Below are 22,073 nucleotides of genomic sequence, written 5' to 3'. Positions count from 1 at the left end.
AAAAATTCAACAGAGATGACCAATATAGGCATGCGAATCTAATTTCTTCAGTTAATAGACATTCTGAAAAAACCTTAAATAGGCATGTTTAAGAATTATAATTAAGAATGTAAAAAAAGAAATTGAATGTGTAAGAAACAAGGGATGCTAGAAAAAAAATGAATAGACGTATATAAAAAGAAACAGAATTTATTGAAATGAAAAAAAAAATAGAGGCAAATTAGGAAATTCAAATGTTACGTTAAAAAAAAATCATGTAAAGGGCCAAGAGTTGCAGAGATAAGTCTAAAGAAGAACACAAAAGAGCGAGTGGAAAAGATGCCAAGCATCAGATATTAATAGGCAATTGCAAACTAAAACAAGGAGATACAACGACATACCTATTTAAATGGCCAACATCCAAAACTCTGACCACATCAAATGCTGACAAGGACACGGAGACACAAGAATTCTTATTCACTGTTGGTGGGAATGCAAAATGGCACAGACACTTTGGAAGATGGGTGGGTGATTTCTTTCACAACGAAACATATTCTACTGTGTCATTCAGCAATTGCACTTCAACTTCGGGCCACCGAAGAACCTCACCCATGGACATTTATGGCCGATTTACTCATCATCATCAAACTTGGAAGCAACGAAAATTTCCTTCAATAAACTGGTAGGGTCCAGACAAAGAAATGTTATTCAGCACTTAAAAGAAATGAGGTATCAGAGCATGGAAAGACACGGAGTATTATGCAGAGTACCAAGGGCATATTGTCATTTTGGGTGCTAAGGATGTGTCAGTGTAGCCTCATTGATTGTAACCATCTTAGATGTGGATAGTGAAGGAGGCTGTGGGAGGGGTGGCAGGGGGTATATGGGAGTTGTTTCTACTTTCAACTCCGTTTTTCTCTCATCTAAAAGCGTCCTAAAAATAAAGTTTAATTATTTTTTTTTCAACGTTTATTTATTTTTGGGACAGAGAGAGACAGAGCATGAATGGGGGAGGGGCAGAGAGAGAGGGAGACACAGAATCGGAAACAGGCTCCAGGCTCTGAGCCATCAGCCCAGAGCCCGACGCGGGGCTCGAACTCACCTACCGCGAGATCGTGACCTGGCTGAAGTCAGACGCTTAACCGACTGCGCCACCCAGGTGCCCCTAAAGTTTAATTATTAAAAATGAAGGATGAAGAGAAGGAAGGGGAAGGAGATGAAGAAGAGGAAGAGAGCTATTCTCAGCCGTTAGGACGTAATGACGATATCACATAAACAGCCCTGTGTTCTATTAGCACGAGGAAAAACAAATAGACATTGGATGAAACGAGGGAGCCCAGAAACAGGCAACTATGTATAATTGTATACATTTCAGCTATTTAGATTCTTGCCTCACATTCAATAAAAATTCCACATGTTTTAAGTAAAACATCTGAATAATAAATCTATAATAATTAGAGGAAATGATCACAGTATCTTTACAATTTCAAGTTTGAATGGTTTCTTAAAAGGCTCAGACATGCGCAAACAACATACAAGGAAAAACCGCCCCCATGGATTTCAACGCCCAGACCAAGAAAACTAAAAGCCAAATAGACGCATGAAAATATTTTTATTCTCACGGAGAGGCCATTATGATCAATAAACACCAAGGCATATTTTTTTCACAATAATCAGATTAATTTTTAACATAACCAGATCATATCAAGTTTTGGTAAGGTGAAGGTGTATTAATTAGTCCCACCTCATTAGAAAACAGTTTAGCAGTATTAAATAGAGCGGAAAATCCCACCTCTAGCTATCTACCCTGGGGAAACTGCATATCAGCCAAGGGACATTATCACATGAATGTTCAGTGCAGCCCCCTTTACAATAGCAAAAGAGTAGAAATTTCTAATTTCTTTTTTTTAATGTTTTTATTCATTTTTGAGAGACAAAGAGAGACAGTACGTGAACAGGGGAGGGGCAGAGAGAGAGGGAGACACAGAATCCAAAGCTTCAGTTGAAAGCAGGCTCCAGGCTCTGAGCTGTCAGCCCAGAGCCTGCCGTGGGGCTCGAACCCACAAACTGTGAGATTGCAACCTGAGCCGAGGTTGGATGCTTAACCGGGCCCCAGAAATTTCTAATTTCTAAAATGAATTCTAAATAGATTTTGGGTAAATGAATTGGGTTTTATTTATACAGTGGAATATTCCAGAGGAGTTAAATTAGAAAGTCAGTGTTGGTCACCATGCATAAGATGGAAAAACAATCTAATGTTGAGTGAAAAAAAACTAAATTGTAAACTAACACATGTGTTAGTATATATTTTATGCTGATAGCAATCAAAACTATAATACATACAATTTTCTGAATGATAAATATCAATTTAAGTGTTCATCTGGAGAGGTTGGTGGGGACAGGAGATAATGGGCCTTTAGAGGTGCCTGTAATGTTTCATTTGTATGAAACAGGGAAAAACACAGCACAATGTTAACATCTGTTTAATCTTGGGGGTTGGTGAATAGGGGTCTGTTCTGTTATTTCCTGTACCCCTTCCATATGTTTAAAGTGGTTTGTAATTAAAATAAAACACGGATGAGTAGGAATTAGTCTGGTAGAAAAAACCCTAAAAATGCATTTCAGGCAGAAGGAAGCCAAGGAAATCAGTGAATTTTAAAAGAATAAGATGGCTTCAGAGAACCACACACAATGTGGCCTGGCTTTGGTCTAAATTGCCGGGGAAGAAGCGGGAGAGAATAGGGATGGAACAAACTGGATCAGAGCCTGACAACAAAAGGGTCTTGGGCATTATTCTACCCGGTGTGGATTTCATCCTATAGGCCAAACAGTGTCACTGTTTACATCTGTAACAAAGTAATAATAATCACTGGGCTAACTTGGTTAAAGAGAAATCAGAGGATGCTATTCTCAAGATTCCTGCCTGTTGTGGCAGAAGGAAAATAAATGCATGGCTCCCCTCGAGGAGGAATCTAAAATAGTCAGACACAGGGGCGCTTGGGGGCTTAGTCCACTGACTCTTTGGCTCAGGTCGTCATCTCCAGGCTGGTGAGTTTCAGCCCCGCGTCTGGCTCCGTGCTGACAGCTCGGAGCCTGGAGCTGCTTCAGATTCTGTGTCTCCCTCTCTCCCTGCCCCTTCCCTGCTCGCACTCTGTCTCTCCCTCTCTCTCAAAATAAATAAACATTAAATTAAAAAAAAAACCAAAAAACTAAAATAGTCAAACACATAGAAGCACAGAGGTGGGTAGTGTTACCAGTGGCTTGGGGGGAGGGGTACATGGGGAGATTTTGTTCAAGGAGTATAACCTTTCAGTTATGAAAGTGATTGCGTTCTAGAGATGTGTCACAATACTGTGCCTATAAATAACAATATTGTAAAGGGTTCTTACCTCAAAAATCAACCAATCAGAGATGAAAACAAAGGGGGGGAAAGGAAGACACAAAACGAAACAAAATTGCAACTCAAACCCTCAGCTGGATGTAGAAAAATATGTAAAATATGTACCAGAAAATAACCCAGCGGTTACCTAGAGCTGTTAACAGAACATCAGAGAAAAAGCTAAAAAAAAGGCTATGCGGAACTGTTAGAAGAAAAATAAGAAAGAAAATTGTACATATTCTGTGGTGTATTAACTTATCTTAAATGTATCAAAAGAATTCACGTTTGCATTTTCTATAAAGAGTTAACATTGATACAAGGCTAAGTTATAAACTTGAATGTAGAGTATTTCTCTCTTATTCTGGGCAAATGTCAAGACCATCTCCTACTTTGCCAGAGAATCCCAAGCACCTGGAACTTTTCAAAACAGGGAGGGTATGTTGGAGGTATTATTTTGATCATTTTTCTTTAAAATATCATCGGCCCTTAAAACGAGTAAAGCATTATGAATGCTACTTTTGGCAGGGCTTTCTCACTTATGATTTAATTATGTTGTTCAAAGTTGCATGAGTTTCCACAAAAAGCCACCAAAAGGAAAGTATGTTTTAAAAATAGAATAATAGCCCCAAAAGCCTCAAGAAAAATGCATACATAACTTTCTTGCCCTATTACAGCTGCTACATCTTTCCTATGGAGCGAATTTCAAAATTCAGGAAGAATCCTACCATTTTCCCAAATATCCCTTTCAAATTTATACCCAATTTGAAGCAGAATTGTTTTGGCAAATGAAGACAATGTCTAAATACACAACTCTTATATGCCAACCTTTCGGTCTTCCAACAAACAGAATACACATATATCACTAAATCAAATTTTTAGCTATCATAAATAGTACAACAGAAGCTAAATCACTGTATTTGAAATCAAAATATGAGTTAGAACCTTCAGGTGGCTGATTCCTGGTTGAATAAGCCATCCGGTATCTAATGTAAACTGAGTATAAATCCTTCGTGTTTGTACGGATTAAGTAAGACATTCTGACATGAAATCACTAAATGGTAAAAAGGTTTACAAATTTAACAATTCCAGGTGACCCTCAAACTAGGCAGAGGTTGGGGGCTCCAATACCTGCACAGTTGAAAATCTGTTTATAACTTTTGACTCCCCCAAAACTTAGCTAATAGTCTGTTGACAAGAAGCCCCACTGATGAAAAGTCTATTAACACTATTGTATTATACCTTATATTCTTACAACAAAGTAAGCTAGGGAAAAGAAAATGTTATTAAGAAAACCCTAAGTTAGGGGCGCCTGCATTGAGTCTGACTTCTGCCTAGGTCACCATCTCACGGTTCGTGGGTTCGAGCCCAGCTTCGGACTCCGTGCTGACAGCTCAGAGCCTGGAGCCTGCTTGGGAATCTGGGTCTCCCTCTCTCTCTGCCCCTCCCCTGCTTGTGCTCTGTCTCCCTCTGTCTCTCAAAAATAAATACATGTTAAAAAAATTATAAAAAAGAAAATCATAAGTTAGAGAAATTACATTTACAGTACTGTATATATATTTATCAAAACAAAACAAAAACAAAACAAAAAATCCACACAGAAGTGGACCCATGCAATTGAAAGCCATGTTGCTCAAGGGTCAACTCTATAATCTACGGATTACGATGAACTAAGACATGGGGAGGTTTAAGGAAAATTGAGAATTGATCTGCAAAGAATCTTTAAACAATTACAGAGATGTGTACCATACGTCCAAAACTACATCTTCGACACTTGAGCACTCATTCTTGGTGTCAACCTGGACAAGATGCCTCGCAAGAATACCTTCACGTGAGCCAGTGTTTAATGGGCAGGAGTTTAATGGGCAGACCTGAGAACCTCCACTTTTCACTGTTTAGAAAAATCTGCCTGATTTTTAGAAAAATCTGTCAAGCACTCAGCTTCATTAGCATTCGTACAAACTGGTTCCCTTAGGCTTAATTTCTCTAACTATGCCTCAAAAATGTAAAATATTTTGCGTGCGTAAGTTACAGCTTTTCACCATGAAATATCTTTCTTAAAAATTAGGTACAGAGAGATTTAATGAAGAGTGAATTTGTTAAGTTCTACGGAAGATTCCTTATCATTAATCAAAAGCCCCCAAACAAGCTGTACTCAAGGGTCGACATTTGTAACAAATTTTGAGGATTGTTTTTTTCTAGTTTTCATCCCACTGCATTAGCCAATACTCAGTAGCTGAAAATATAGAACAGCAACAACGACAAAGCATTAGAAAAAAGACTGAATGATATTTGTCTAGCACTTGGGAAAAAAGAAACTGTTTTTATGTTTTTATTCCACTTTCAGAGACATCTTCAAAAATCCCAATTTATAAAAAAATAAACTTAAAGTGTGGGTCTATTGTAGATGTATGAGAAAAGTTGAAAGATATCCCAGAGAGTTCTTGAATGTGTTTCCCCCAATTTCCCCTAAAGTTAACATCTTGAAGAATCAGCCTACTTGTCAAAACTAAGAAATTGACATTGATACAATATGACTAAACTCCTGCCTGTTTAGAGTTCACCAGTTTTTCAACTGCTGTTTTGTGCATTTCAGGATCCAACCCAGGATACCACATTGCAGTTAGCATACTATTTAAATAATTACAAAAAAAATCTTTAACTTACGCTTTTGACACATTTTCCAAAATGGGCACAGCCAAGGGTAGTCTGGACCCATGCTGCTCAGTTTTCTTTTTTTCTCCAAAGTGCAAGCATTCCAGACTCAAGTACGTTGTCTTTTCGGGCCCTTGTGTCATTGAATTGAAGCTATTTGTACACTTTAAACATAACAGATGTTTCTTACATCTGCATAAACTGCCAGCCTTTGAAAAACCGTGCAGTATGCATTCGGCGTTTTAAGACTGCCTCCTTTCAAATATTTATTCTCTCCTAAAAGTGCTTGAAATAAACACCGGCCCGGGATCCTGGGTGGCTCAGTTGGTTAAACGTTCTACTCCTGATTTCGGCTCAGGTTGTGATCTCACAGTTCGTGGGTTTGAGCCCCACATCTGGCTGTGTACTGACAGTGTGGACCCTGCTTCGGATTCTCTCTCTCTCTCTCTCTGTCTCTCTCTCTCTCTCAGAATAAATAAGTAAACATTAAAATAAACAAACATCATCCCCCAATGCTAGATGATACAATGCCTTCCCTCCACTGTCCCAAGTGGACACAGTGATCCCATATTTCATATCTTCCTTATTCCCACATTTTCCCTCTTCACCATATTAACACTTTCCTGGGGTACTTTCCTCTTCTTGAGGACACTTTTCTAACTTCTCTTTAAACAAACTAACACAAGGTAGAGAAGTAACAAGATAAAGCATAAGGGTCCACCTAATGCAGAAGTGCTGCTCGTCTTCTGATCACATTTGCCACCACTTTTCAAAGACACAGACGTCCCTTCTTGGAACCCAGATCTTGCTACGGGTCCCTTCAAAACCCACCTTACTCAGTGAGGCCAGAAGAACAACTCCCCCATGCCCAGCACAGAAGGCTGCAGATTAGGGATGTGTCTATCAACAGTCACAGCAGCAGAAATACTAAAAACAGGTGACAGTTGGGGCGCCTGGGTGGCTCCAGCGGTTGAGCTTCCGACTTCGGCTCAGGTCATGATCTCGCGGTTCGTGGGTTCGAGCCCCGCGTCGGGCTCTGTGTTGACAGCTCAGAGCCTGGAGCCTGCCTCGGATTCTGTGTCTCCCTCTCTCTCTGCCCTTCCCCCACTCATGCTCTGTCTCTCTCTCAAAAAATACATAAATATTAAAAAAAAAAAAAAAGGTGACCGTTGTATGTTCTCCTAAACAGTTAGTGCACTCATTTAACAAATGAGAACACAGAGGCTGACACTGTCTTCAAGCCCATTGAAACAACACCCATTGTGGTGTTACTGGTGATGTGACCACACAGCAGGGATGCCTATTGGATATGGCTAGAGTGTGTATCAGACCCAGAGCTCGGCATAACCCTTGCAGGGGACACACTCAGTTTGTACCGTCTCCCCGATGGTGACCTCCTTCACCGGGCACCGTGTGCTGTGGTCTTCCTAAAAGACAGCAAAGACCTTCGTGCCCTGTCCTCTACTGTGATAGATGGAGCCCCCTTTGGCAAGACTTACGGGAGACCACAGCCAACTCTGGGAATCTGAAGTGGTGTCTGTCCCTCTTCCTCGGCGGTCACAGGTAAGCTCTTACTTCTACTTCTTTTTAGTGTTACCAGCTCAGTATTCCCCCCAACCCATGCGTTTTCTTGCCATCGGTTTTTTAAAACGGACTCCACATCTGTTTTTTCTTCCACCTGTTATCAGCCCCGCTCGGAAGGAGTCTACTCTCCTGGGCCAAGCTAGCGGATTTCTGCCTTCTGGTGTGCCGGCATTGCAAAGAACCACATTTCCAACTAGTGTGCACGGCGTGTCTTTCCCTAACGCAAAGACACATACTTGGAAACTGGAACTATTTATCCTAGATTGACTTCGTGCTGTTATTATGCCAGGGAGAGCAGACATGTGTCTTTTAATGACATCTCTTTGAAAAGAAAGTCTTGACTTAGAGGAGTAGTCTGCAAGGTAGTTATACAGGACCGATAACATACCTGGGGAAGAGTAAAGGAAGGATCCACGTGAAGGCGGACTTTCACTAGAGCACATTTGAGACTCATTGTAAGATCACAGGATTTGCTAACTCCCAAATGCTGTATACATTTTATAGAAAAGTAATTCAAAATCTTCAAGGCCGGTCCTCTAGTATGAGTTATATGCCACATAAAAACAGAACGGCTTTAGTATTTTTAAACAGCAGACATTTAATACACAATTGTATAAACAAAAAGCAATATAAAAGGGAATGCAAATGTTCAACTGAAGGAGGTTGAATATATACATCTATATCCATGGATGATGTCTAGGCACTTATAGCACACACACATATAAAGGCCTTAAATATACACACACATATATACACATGCCTATACACATATATTTGCATTATTTGTATATGAATATACGTTCTGTATGTTTCATGTGTATTTATTTTATATTCACCTACTTTTTAAGGCCATGCATATCGTATATGCCAGTGCTTTGTAAATATGGATGTAATAAAATTACTTACTGCTTGTTTGAAAAATTATAGAACCTCCTGGTCTATTTTAAGAACTAGATAAGGAGAGACATTCGATACCCTTCCCCACCTCCAGTTTTCTCTCAGGTATGGCTCCTGGTTGGACACAATTTACTTCAAATTGATTCTCAAATCAACACGACAGAGACATTTCTACTGTTCCCTAAAGTCGTGTTCCTCTTTTTATTTTGTATTTTTTTTTCCCATTTGCTTTGTGTTTGGGGCTGGGGGAGAAGTCTCTGTTTTTTGTGGCTTTTCTTTTCCCTTTTGCCGCCAGCTCCTCTCTGCTGTCTGTCCCTGAGGTGCCCCTCCGAACCTTTTCTAAATGCGAAAGCAAATAAGAGGAAAAATGTCAGCTTCTATGGTTGGCAAGACAACAAGGCTCAGAGGGTAGGAAGCAGCCTCGCAGCAAGCATCCGCGAGCAGAAACTGGGCACAGGAGCACGGATCCACCCTCAACAGGTGCACAGAGCTCCAAAGGAGCTTGCCCTTCCCAACACCTTTTGTTTATCGAATGCTGCCCCGTATGGGTGGTCCCACAGTGCATTTCTCTAAGGTTAGGACACAGCCAAGTCTGATAAATCAATAGAGATGGGAGAGCAGGTGGATAAATATGTTACTTTGCACAGCCAAAGTATTTTACGGTATCGTGGTTTGACGAGTGCTCCCGAGGATTTGCTCTATTTAGCACTCATGAAATTTGTCTCAAAAACAGATCAGAACAGATTTGACTAGATAGGTGTTGTGATACTATCCAGTTATGAAAATCATGAACCAACTTCCCAGTTATTTCCAAGACTGACAAAAAAAAAAAAAATCATTGCAAAAGGGAGCCTGGGTAGATCAGGGGGTTTAAGCGTCCAACTTCAGCTCCGGTCACAATCTCATGGTTTGTGAGTTCGAGACCCACATCAGGCTCTGTGCTGAGAGCTCAGAGCCTGGAGCCTGCTTCAGATTCTGCATCTCCCTCTCTCCCTGCCCCTTCCCCACTCGCACTCTGTCTCTCTCTCTCTCTCTCTCTCTCTTTAAAAAATAAGTAAACATTGGGGCGCCTGGGTGGCTCAGTCGGTTAAGCGTCTGACTTCGGCTCAGGTCATGATCTCGCAGTCCGTGAGTTCAAGCCCCACGTCGGGCTCTGGGCTGATGGCTCAGAGCCTGGAGCCTGCTTCTGATTCTGTGTCTCCCTCTCTCTCTGCCCCTCCCCCGTTCATGCTCTGTCTCTCTCTGTCTCAAAAATAAATAAACGTTAAAAAAATATATTAAAAAAAATAAGTAAACACTTAATTTAAACAAATCATTGCAAAATAGTCATAAGGTCTGTTGTACATTAAGAAGTGCTATCATTTCTCCCACATGCACCTTTAAACCTCCAAGAACAATAGTTATTAAAAGTAGCATTGGGGATTTGCAGAATTAGCGTCATTCTTCACGCAACAAGAAGAGGGTATGGAGAATGCACACGGAAGTTGTAAAAACCCCGAGCAAGTAAGAGCAGCTAGCTTTGGGGCTGGGCCCAACTCTGAATATCAAGTTTTATTTTTTACCACCATTGTTGCCCTGAAACATGTTTTGTCAATTTCCCTTCCCTGACAGTTAGGAGCATCCTGGGAAAATCCAGTAGCTTGCTGGTCATTTTCATTCTAATCTGGTCTCAGTTAAAATTGTAATCTGTCTTCCATCACACACCTCTGCCCTGTCCCTTCTGAGACCGCGCTGGAGCTGGGCATGCGAGGAAGAAGGAGGGAAGCCACCAAATTCCTTTCCTTTCTTACCCCTCCTGTCTCTGCCTCTCCTTCAGGGTTAGCGTAGTGGGGGAGGGGATTCAAAGGAAGAGGGAAAGATCTACTTCTGGCACTTGGGGGCCTCCCCACTCACCCACTGCCCTTTGTTTCTGCAGGCCACTGTGTGCCTTCCAGGGTGTTCTTTCCTTACCGACATCATGCACTTCCCAGGGACTCCGTCGCTTCTGACCTTTCCTCAGCCATGCCCAAGGTTACACATTTGGGATCACCTTGCCCAGGGAGGTAGCTACTGTGGGTCAGGTTTTTTTGTCAAGATAATGATAGCAAAGTTACCTCCTGGAGAGGCCACTCGTCCCAGATAAAAATATATAATTTCTTGTCCCATAAAACACTTGTGTCTCCCACTGCTACCTTTCTTCTTGCCTTAGCTTTGTGACTCATCCAGCCCGCTTCCCGTCTGGGGCTCCTTCAGGCTTGAAACAGACACCTGCCTCCATCAGCATGTATAGGAATTGCCTGCTGTGTATCCCAACTTTTCTAAGAATTTCCTAATGTTTGACTACTTCTGGTTATAATTTGGAGTATGACTGACAACAAGCATCTTGTCTTGTGCAAATCATCCCCCAATTTTTGTGTGTTCTTGGAGGTCGCCACCCTTGGCTGGGGTGCGGAGAATTGTACACCATTTCTACCGCATGGAAATGGTCTGGGAAATAACACAACACATTCCTCTTGGTAAATTTTTGGCTACTCATTTAGCGAAGACACCTTGTACCAAGGATACTTAGAGCTACTGATCTGTGCACTGTAAGATTTGATAATCACTGATCGAGTGAGTTAAAACTCCTAACTCTTTAGAAGGGAAGATAAGGTCATTGACTCTTGTTAACTTCTAGGCTTTAGTGATTTGGAGACAACAGGAAAAGTTCCAGCGTTTATCCTGATAGAGATTCTTTCACCAGCTACTCATTTTCACTCTCTCTCTCTGTCTCTCTCTTTCTCTCTCTCTCTCTCTATATATATATATATATATTCAAATTTGAGTAGGTCAGACCAGTGAATGAATCTTGCCTCATGCTACATGGAAAAGGCAACCATCATTTTTCAGCAACTTCTGGAAGAAACCTGATTATTTCTTACATGTTGACTCGGGGATGGTCAGAGATAGACTCGGAGACTAGTATGTTCCCCATCAGACCAGCACTTTCTGTCACCTCTTCCTCAGCTCCTATCACAAGGCTCTTCGGCACTCCTGTATTTGGTAATTTTAGAGTGCCTCCTGGATGTACATCTTTTGTGATGAAACCTGAGTCTTCTAAACTACTGCAAAAATTCCTACTATTTCAGGGTGAACCCATACCACAGGAAATCCAAGGGTTGGAACATCCCAGACCCTCACCTGAGAATGCAAAATGTCCCCAAACACATTGAGCAGAGGGGTTGTGTGTTAATTAATTCTGGAAATCCATATTATTTTTAATAGTGGCAATGGTTTCCCATTCCTTACAGAGTTATACTTAATACTAACGGAATGTAGTTAATACCGGGAGTAGCTGTGTAACATAGGCATTGGGAGATAAATCCAGGAGTCAAACCACATCTGAAATCATATCTTGGTTCCAGTTGTGCAAGCTGTAGGACTTTAATATGTTATTCAACTCCTCAGTGCCTTAATTTCCTCACCTGAAGTGTCAGTGTAATAATGATATCTACATCATAGGCTTGTGGTAAAGACCACGTTAATATATTTAAAACATTGCGTATGTGTAGCAATGACTGGCACATAGTTGTTTTTTTATTATTATTAATGCTCTTATAAACTGCATTTAAGTTTGTATTTGATCCTCTTAAGAAGGTTGTAAAATAAGTCAGATATTTGTATTTTTTCTTTTGTAAAAATAGAAATAATTTTTTACGGCTTTGTTTTTTTTTAGAGCAATTTAAAGGCCACAGCAAAACTGAGGGCAAGTTGCAGAGATTTCCCATATGCCCTTTGCCCCACAATTGCATAACCTCCCCCGTCTTCAACATCCCATACCAGAAAGGTACGTTTATTCCAACTGATGAGCCAATATTGACATCTGGTAATTACTCAAAGTCCATAGTTTACATAAGGGTTCACTGTTAGAAATGTACATTCTATGGGTTTTGGCAATGACAAATGACATGTGTAATGACATGTGTCTATCATTATGATATCATACAGAGTATTTTCATTGCTCTAAAAGTCCTCTGTGCTCTGCCTGTTGATTCCCTCAACCCAGCCCTGGCAACTACCGATCTCTTTACTGTCCATAGTTTTGCCTTTTCCAGAACGTCATATGCTTAGAATCATACCATATGTAGCCTTTTCATATTGGCTTCGTCCCTTTAGTCGTATGTGTTTAAAGTTCCTTACATGCCTTTTCATGGCATCACACCTCATTTCTTTTTAGTGCTGAATAATATTCCATTGTCCGGATGGACCATTGTTTATTTATTCATTCATCTACTAAAGGACATCTTCATTGCTTCCGAGTTTTGACAGTGACAAATAAAGCTACCATAAATGCTCATGTCCAGGTTTGTGTGTGGACATAAGTTTTCAACTCCTTCAGATAAGCACCAAGGAGTGTATTTAGTTTTGTAAAACAATCAGTGAACTGTCTTCCAAAATGGCTGCACCACTTTGCATTCCCACCAGAAAAGAAAAAGAGTTCCAGAGCCCAACATGGTGATGCACAGTAAGGCAGTTCTGGGGCAGATCCTAGAAAATGCAAATTAGCTTCTCCCAAAGGCAGGAATTACCTTTGGGTAATGGAGTGTAGTGCAAACCTCATCATATTTATACTTTGACACCTTCTGAATATAACATTATGTGAAAGTCACTTATATTTCTTATAAACTCTCATTGTTACAAAAATCAACAGCATGGAAAAAATCAACATCCAAATGATCTTCCAAAAAATCATTTTAAGAATAATACGAAATCATGTGCAATGCTCTAAAGGAATGGAAAAATGATACATTTTCTTTCTGGGACATGGGATTATATGTATTTTTATATGTACACATTTTTATTTTAAATGTGTATGTTTTATATGTGTTTTTCTCTCTACCTTATTTCAAATGAAAGCTGAGGTTAGGATAATAACTGGAGAGGGGCGTCTGGGTGGCTGAGTCAGTTAAGCATTTAAATTGTGCTCAGGCCATGATCTCACTGTTCGTGGGTTCAAGCCCCACATTGGACTCTGTGCTGATAGCTCGGAGCCTGGATACGGCTTCAGATTTTGTGTCTCCCTCTCTCTCTCTGCTCTTCTCCTACTCACACTCTGGTCTTTCTCCCTCTCTCAAAAAATAAACATTAAAAAATAGATGGATCTATGTTTTTTCTAATGAGCACTTACAAAGGACTCTTTGTCAATGTCATACCAAAATCAAGGACAATTTTTAAATTCTGGGATATATGTCATCCTGAAGATCATTGTTAACTAGTCGCAATTAGCAGAGGTAAAGTACGCAAACAATTTATAGATGTCTTATGAACTATAAGACTTCTGGTTGGAAAGACATCAATCTTGGTTCTATAGAAATATGCAGTAAGAAATCAAGTGACCTCACTGATCTGGAAGGACCCTTCATTGATAATATTTTGTCATCACTTTAAATCCACCTTTAGCTTTGTGTGGCTGCCTCTGAGAGTTTCTTGTGACCTATACAAATGCCCTGGTGAAGGCTGCCTGAGACGATACCAAAGCCTTAATTACGATATTAATGTTTACATCATTTTATTTTTCACCACGGGAAAAATATTGTTAATAATTGGAATTCTGAAACTATAACTAAAAAGTCATTATGAGGGATAGTTTTCTCTTTCTCACTGAGGGCTAATGTGACCACAGCAAGGTTTGGCTTAGGGCCATGGTCACACCAACAGTGAGCAGAGTGCTCTCTGGGAGCCAACAAGCCAATGTGTTGCATTTGGTGCATGTGAACAGAAGGCCTGGCTATAGCTCTCTGCTCAACTAAGTTTCCAGATGCTCTCAGAGGTACGTTGTTGGAAAGGCCACAGGCTAAGGGCAGCAATCGTAAAAAAAAAAAAACAAAAAAAAACAAAAAAACCTCTCAGGCTAAATTAATTATATTTCTGGAGATGGTGGAAGAAAAGAAAACAAATCGAGAAAGTGTGGGATCTGGGGAAGTCATTTACTTTTGAATTATTGCTTGGGAATTCTTAGGTGATACTTGAGCACCAAAGAGGGAAATATTATCACTGATAAGTAACTCTCAGTGAGAACCTACTGAAATGTAGCTATAACCTGATACCCAACTTAGGTCTGCAAAGAATGCAGAAGATCTATATGGCATGATTTCTACTTCAGGGAATCTCTAGTCATTGGATAAATTAATTACCGTTGGTCATTATACTTTGCGCACATAGAGCATGAGCTGTGTCTTTTTCATATCGTTCTAGTAAGCAATCTGCACCTGGGACAGTAATCCAGGTTGCCATTTTGTAATCATTGCTATTTCTGAATTTTAGAGGGAAACCATAGGTGAGAAAGCGGCCTATGGTGAGAAAGCAGTTCTCAAGAACTGCACAAGGTCTAGGGTTTGATTCTACTTGCAAGCCAACAAGTGTGCCTGCCCCAGGTTCATAGGTACTGGCAGAAGACACAGGGCTCGCTGATAACAGACAAGCAGCAGTAGTCAGTTTCACGTCTATTTCTGTCAGCTTGCTCGGCCACTGGGATGATGCCAATGGTCCATGATGGACAGACACTTGCACGCGCCCTGGGTTGCATTGCAGGAAAGGAACACTTAGCTTGAGAAATCTATTGCTTCTATGGGAAAACAAGTCAGTTTTCTCTTTGCTCTGAAGGAGATTTCACCTCGGCCCTCAGAGTCATTCACCGAAAATACAACCCAAAGAAACTGCCCAAGGAAAGAGTGGTCATAGCTTTACACTCTTGACGTGCCTAGTAAGAACCTGCAGGGCAATCCATGGGAGGTGGATCTACCCAACGGCTGCCCAGGGAAAAGTTGTAGAAGAAATGGTTATGTGGCTGGGAGTCAACCTTCGGAAACATCAACATTTAAAAGTATTTGAAGAGACTAGAAAGGAGTAATAGGGGAACAGATGGAAAATCGGAATAGAATAATGAGAGATAAGGATGCAAACGATATTCAGATTGAAAATGATATTCAGAGGGAGCAGGGACCTATCAGTCAGATATATCAGCAATCTGCCCTACAAATACACAACACATAATTGTTTTGAGGAGTGGTTTACAATATTTTTCAGTCTAAATATCCCTTTATATTGTTTAAAAACCTTTGAGGGGCTGAAGGTTTTGTTACTGAGGGTTATATCCATTGATGGTTATCATATTAAAAATTGAATGTGAGAAACATTTTAAATTTTCATTAATTAAATCTTTCAAAACAGCAATTAGTTGTTTTTATAAAAAAAACTTACTATGTTTTCTACAAGTAAATAAAATAATGACAGCATTGCTTTTCATTTTTGCAAAACTATTAAATGTCTGTTTTAAGATAGCTTGATTCTTTGTGTCACCATTTAAAGTATATGAAATCCAACCTCAGATAGATATGTGATTGGAAAAGGTGAAGCTGATATAGTTTGTTCCAGCTAAGTGGGGATATTCTTCTTTAATACTCTAGCAAAATTTGCAAAGTCATTTTTAATATTTTAAATATAAGTTGAAATGTGGAAATAAAATATATCATTTTTTGCACTGTTACATTCAAATTCATTGGTCTATCTTGCACTTTGGTGAATATTTTAACCACAAATGATTATGTAACACTGTAGTGTTACAGAGATCATCTGAGAAGTATTGACTAATGCTGATCTTTCAAATGTTGACATTTAGTTATACAATATTAAAAATCACATTAATGAATTTCACCGCCAATCATAGAAAAGTATTTAAGAATTGTGCAGTACCAGTCTCACGGTGGTGGATACAAGTTTTCCAAATTTCTAATTTTAATTTGAAATCTCGAATTTTATCATTGGCACAAGTATTATCAGATGTTTTTCTTTTTTTTTTTTTTCAACGTTTATTTATTTTTGGGACAGAGAGAGACAGAGCATGAACGGGGGAGGGGCAGAGAGAGAGGGAGACACAGAATCGGAAACAGGCTCCAGGCTCTGAGCCATCAGCCCAGAGCCCGACGCGGGACTCGAACTCCCGGACCGCGAGATCGTGACCTGGCTGAAGTCGGACGCTTAACCGACTGCGCCACCCAGGTGCCCCTATCAGATGTTTTTCTTAAAGTCACATGATCAATTTCTTTGTTCACTATCAAGAAAATGTCCACACAAACTCAGTTGTGAAAAGCATAGTTTTTCTGTTGTCTTTCTTTCAAACAAAATGGTGCTTTATGGAGAAAAAAAAAGCATCTAGTTTAGCTTGCTACTCAGATAAGAGTTGGACACTTAACTGGTTGAGCCACCAAGGTGCCCCAGCACCTTGGCTGAATTTAAACATGGGATGCATGTTAATACAATAAATAGAAGTTGTATCAAATTAGAACATAGAAAGATGAGGTAAGGTACAAAGCAAACCTCACTAAACATTTCCAGGTTTCCCTGGAATCTGGCATAAACTGACTATTTACAGAAAGTTGAGATCATGCCACTATATTTTAAACAATTAAAAATATAAAGAATATTAGAATTTACTATATCTCTTGGAATTGGATTAATATATTTTAGAATGACAGTCATAATAAATATAATTTGTATTTATATTAGTAAGCTTATTCATTACCAAATACAAATGAAAGGATGACAGTTAATAGTTTGTAGTCTTTCTTCAAATGTAGTAAGATAGTATATATATATATATATATATATATATATATATATATATATATATATATATTTTTTTTTTTTTTTTTTTTTTTAGAAAGAGAGAGAGTGCACACAAGTGGGGAGGGGGAGGCGGAGGAAGAGAGAGCAGGATTCATGCTCAGCACAGAGCCCAACATGGGGTTAGATCCCATGACTCTAGGATCTAGAGTCAAGAGTTGGAAAGTCCAAACTCAAGAGTTGGATTCTCAACAGACTAAGCCACCTACATGTGCCCTAGGCTATTTGGAAATATTATTCAATTGATTTTTTCTCTTTCTTAGTTCTCTTTTACCCTGTGCTTCCTCCACCATTAAAATAATACTGAGTTATTGCCTTGAGAAGGGAAAACACCTAAGATCGGAATACAAACAAGTAGTTGAATAATTGATTTTGAATTCCAAAACAGCTTTTAAAATCCAAAGCTGGAGTATATGTCTTAAACGTATTTTTTATTTATATAAATGTGGAATTGGAGGGAAAAGATGATTTGAATCTTCCAAATTCAGGGATTAAACGTTTACAACACAGTAAAATGTGAATAATGGATATTAGAGTAGGAAAGCCCATAGGCAGATACAAAAGTCATTTTTCCAAACAGGTGGATAAAGAGCTCAACAGATAATCAGAGAGAAGAAAGCTGGAGAAGTGACCAGTCTTTAAAGGCGGATGGTACCAGAGAAGAAGCCTAACACTCCCATCCTTTGGCTTCATCTGGAACAGCAGGACCCATGTAAGTTTAAGGAAAATCTGAGAGTACAGAAGTCTCCCATATGCTTCACCTGGAGCCTCTGGATGTGAAAACATTATAGAGAAGCTCCACATGATGGTACCAAACCAATAAAATAGATAAAGCTATAGACTTGAAGGTGGCTCCAGAAAATTCTGATAATTTTGACCTGGAGCAGAGAAAAAAATCAAGTCCCCCAAGAGAAGGATGTGGCAGATGATTTTCTAAGATGACTGCAATAACCACCCTCATTCCACATGCTGTTTTTTTGTTGTTGTTATTGTAGTTGTTTGATTTTTGTTTTTCTTTTCAGAGAGAGAGAGAGAGAGTGGGGAGGGCAGAGAGAGAGAGAGAGAGAGAGGGAGAGAGAATCTTAGGCTAAGTGTGGAGCCTGATGTGGGGCTCAATCCCATGACCCTGGGATCATGACCTGAGCTGAAATCGAGAGCTAGACGCTCAACAGACTGAGGCACCCGAGTGTCCCCCACATGCTATTTTACTATGTGACTTTGACAGTCCTACCATCAAGTAGTAGGGTCTGTGTTTCTTCTTGAATCTGGTGGGCTTACAAACAGCAGAAGTGACATGATGGGATTCCAATGCTAAGTAATAAAAGGCAAACAACTTCTGCCTGTTTCTCTTCGATGTTTTTGTTCTTGGAACCCAGCCATCCATGCTGTGAGGAAGCCCAAGCAGCCAAGAGAAGCTATATGTAGCTGTCAGACCAACAGGCCCAGCTGAGGTTGCAACCACCAGCCGGCATCAACTTTCAGACATGCAAGGAAAAGAAAAGCCTTTAGATGATTCAAGTCTCCAGACATCATGTATTCCAGATGAAGCCCAGAATAGCTCAGAATAGAAACAAGCTGTCCCTGCTGGGCTTTTTCTGAGTTCCTTGTCCTCAGAACCCAAACATATAATAAAATAGTGGTTTTATGGCACTAGGTTTGGTACAGTTTGTCATGAAAAACCGATAACTGGAACAATGGAGTGAGGGAAAGGAGTAGAGCTGAGAGGGGCCATGGAGGGGAAGAATCTGCTCTTGGGAGAAGTAAGCAAAAGATCTGAGTGCCTGGACCCATGCTAGGAAGCCATGGCAGGGTCCTCAGCCTCAGGACCAGCTTCTGGGATAGGAGCCCCTACACCTGGCTAATGGAGTTACATCTCAGTAGGTGCTGTCATGGACAGAAGATGACACTGGAACAGACACCTTTTCCTGATGCCACGACGATACTGTCATTTTGTAGATACTTGGAGAAGATAAGGAAGAATGGAAGAAAATATGAAATGGAAAGAATCGTAAATTGGCCAAGTATCATCACGAAATATCCACATTTAAATCATGTATTTGAGTGGGGATGATTCAGGTTTTCTTTGCCATTTCTAGATCATTTTGAATTTAGTCAAAGAAAATAAAGTCCCATTTACCTATTTAAATTTTTAATTTTAATACAATATCCAAAATGCCAGCTGAACATTTTTTAGGCATGCTCATAGAAATAGGCATTGCTCTGAGCAGGTGATATATATTATCACATGCCCCTTCGCAAAGTTTCAAATTTTAACTGGGGAATAGTATTTAGATTGGGAAATTCAGACCAAACCTTCATGTCTTTAAAGAAGCAAATCTGCTTCTACTACTGTTTTTTTTTCTTTTCTTTTCTTTTCTTTTCTTTTCTTTTCTTTTCTTTCTCTTCTCTTTTCTTTTGTTTTATTTATTATTTTTAATTACAGTAAAATGCAAATAAGATACGTTTTAGTATCTCAATTTATTTTAAGTGTTCAATACATTAGTTTCTGCTTCCACTTTTATTAATTCATTCTGTACTCTAGACCTCTCTAGAGATCTCGCATAAACTCTCAGAGAGGGGTCTTAAAAAGAGAACATTCATTCTGTTCATAAATGATGTGCTAAGTTTCTGCTAATGATAATTGCTCCATACCTATCCAATAACTCTCTTCTTCTGAATATTCTTTGGGACTTGTAGTAAAGTTTGTGAGATAAATAGCTTTGATTGGGATGCATCTGTGGCCCTGAAATCCAAAATCGACTTAACAGGCCTGAATGGGAGTTAAAGCCAAGAGGCTCAACATATCTGACAAAATTGGATAATGAAATACCATCAGAGGCACTCTTTGGACTCAAACTTATAAATATGACATAGTCAAAAATTCTGATTTCATAACAAATCCCATTTGCTGCCAAATTCTACTCATTTGACATCAGCCTAGTTCATTATATTACTCGTGGAGTTCTTCTGCTCAATTTGAGGTTTAAGAAAATAAAATATTAGTTAATTATTTTATTTGAAACCTGCAATTCCAGGTAAAGCTCTGGGGATTCCTTCCCCCCTCCTGTGTGATCCCAGAGGATGTTGTATCCATGTCCTTTCATCCCTGTTTCCAATATGGACCTCCCTAACTTTGACTCTTTGTGACTCCAAAACCTATCTCCGTTCCACTCTGGGATTTAGGGCTTCAGTTCTATGGTGCCGCTGCTTCTCGAACCTGAGCGGTGCTACCAGTCAAAGAAAACTGTGAGATTTAGGGTGTTGCAGTGCCTAAAACTATTCGCTGTGTGGAGCTCTAGAGAAGCTAGACCTTTGGAGAAATTATGCGCATCAGGAGCAGCTGCATGATACTTACGGCCTTGTAGACAGTACATGTAAGTTGAGTTCCCTGGTTTCTCAAAAAATAAAGACTCGATATCAGGCATTCAAATAGTACACACCTCCCCTCATTTGTGATGAATGATTAATGGTTGCTTGAGTGCAGTTCTCAGAGAGAAGGGGAAGAGGAAGAGACAACAAATCGTATTTCAGTTTTCTACTCAACTTTGAAAGGAGGAGTTGGGCAAGTTAAGGGCGCTGATCTTGCTTGAGGTCCATTCTTATTAAATCCAGAGAGAGAGAGGGAGAAATGTGTATGTATGGAAAATTCCTAGTATTTCATTTCACTAAATTTTGAGCCATGGATACCTTTGTGAATCCAGTGAAGTTCAAGGATCTCTAACTGCCCCCCCCCAAGTTTTCATTTAAATTCCAGCCAGTTAACATACAGTGCAATATAGGTTCAGGTATATAGTGATTTGTCACTTACATACAACACCCAGTGCTCATCCCAACAAGTGCCCTCCTTAGTAGCCATCACTCATCTAGCCCATCCTTCTACCCACCTCCCCTCTGGTAACCATCAGGTTATTCTCTATAATTAAGAGTCTGTTTCTTGGTTTGCCTCTTTTTTCCCCTATATTAATTTGTTGTGTTTCTAAATTCTATATACGAATGAAATCATATGGCATTTGTCTTTCTGTAATTTATTTCACTTAGCATAATACTCTCTAGCTCTATCCACGTCATTGCAAACTGCAAAGTTTTATTCTTTTTTATGGCTGAATAATATTCCATTTTATAGATGTATATACTACATATTCTTTATCCATTCATCAGTTGATGGAAAATTGGACAGCAACATGAAAAAGAATGAAACTGGACCACTTTCTTACACAATACACAAAAATAAATTAAAAATGGATTAAAGACCCAAATGTAAGACGGAAAATCATCAAAATTCTGGAGAACACAGGCAGTAAACTCTTTGACATCAGCCATAGCAGCTTCTTACTAGATATGTCTCCTGACGCAAGGGAAATAACAGCAAAAATGAACTATTGGGACTTCACAAAATTAAACGTTTCTGTACAGTGAAGAAAATGATTAACAAAACTAAAAGGCAACCTATGGAATGAGAGAAGTATTTTCAAATGGTATATCTGATAAAGGGTTAGTTTCCAAAATCTATAAAGAACTTATCAAATTCAACACCAAAAAAAAAAGAAAAGAAAAGAAAACAACAACAAACAATCAAATTAAAATGAGAAGACATGAATAGACATTTTTCCAAAGGAAACATCCAGATGGCTCACAGACACATGAAAAGATACTCGACATCACTCATCATGAGGGATATACAACTCAAAACCACCATGAGATATCACTTCACACCCGTCAGAATGGCTAAAATTAGCCACTCAGGAAACAACAGGTGTTGGTGAGGATGCGGAGAAAGGGGAACTTTCTTACACTGCTGGTGGGAATGCAGACTGGTGCTGCCACTGGAGAACAGCATGGGGGTTCCTCAAAAACTTAAAAACAGAACTGCCCTACGACCCAGCAATTGAACTACTAGGTATTTACCCAAAGGGTACAAAAATACGGATTCGAAGGGATACGT

Source organism: Leopardus geoffroyi, chromosome A1 (genome assembly GCF_018350155.1).
Source record: "Leopardus geoffroyi isolate Oge1 chromosome A1, O.geoffroyi_Oge1_pat1.0, whole genome shotgun sequence".
NCBI classification, from domain to species: domain Eukaryota; kingdom Metazoa; phylum Chordata; class Mammalia; order Carnivora; family Felidae; genus Leopardus; species Leopardus geoffroyi.
This window is presented reverse-complemented; position numbering follows the sequence as displayed.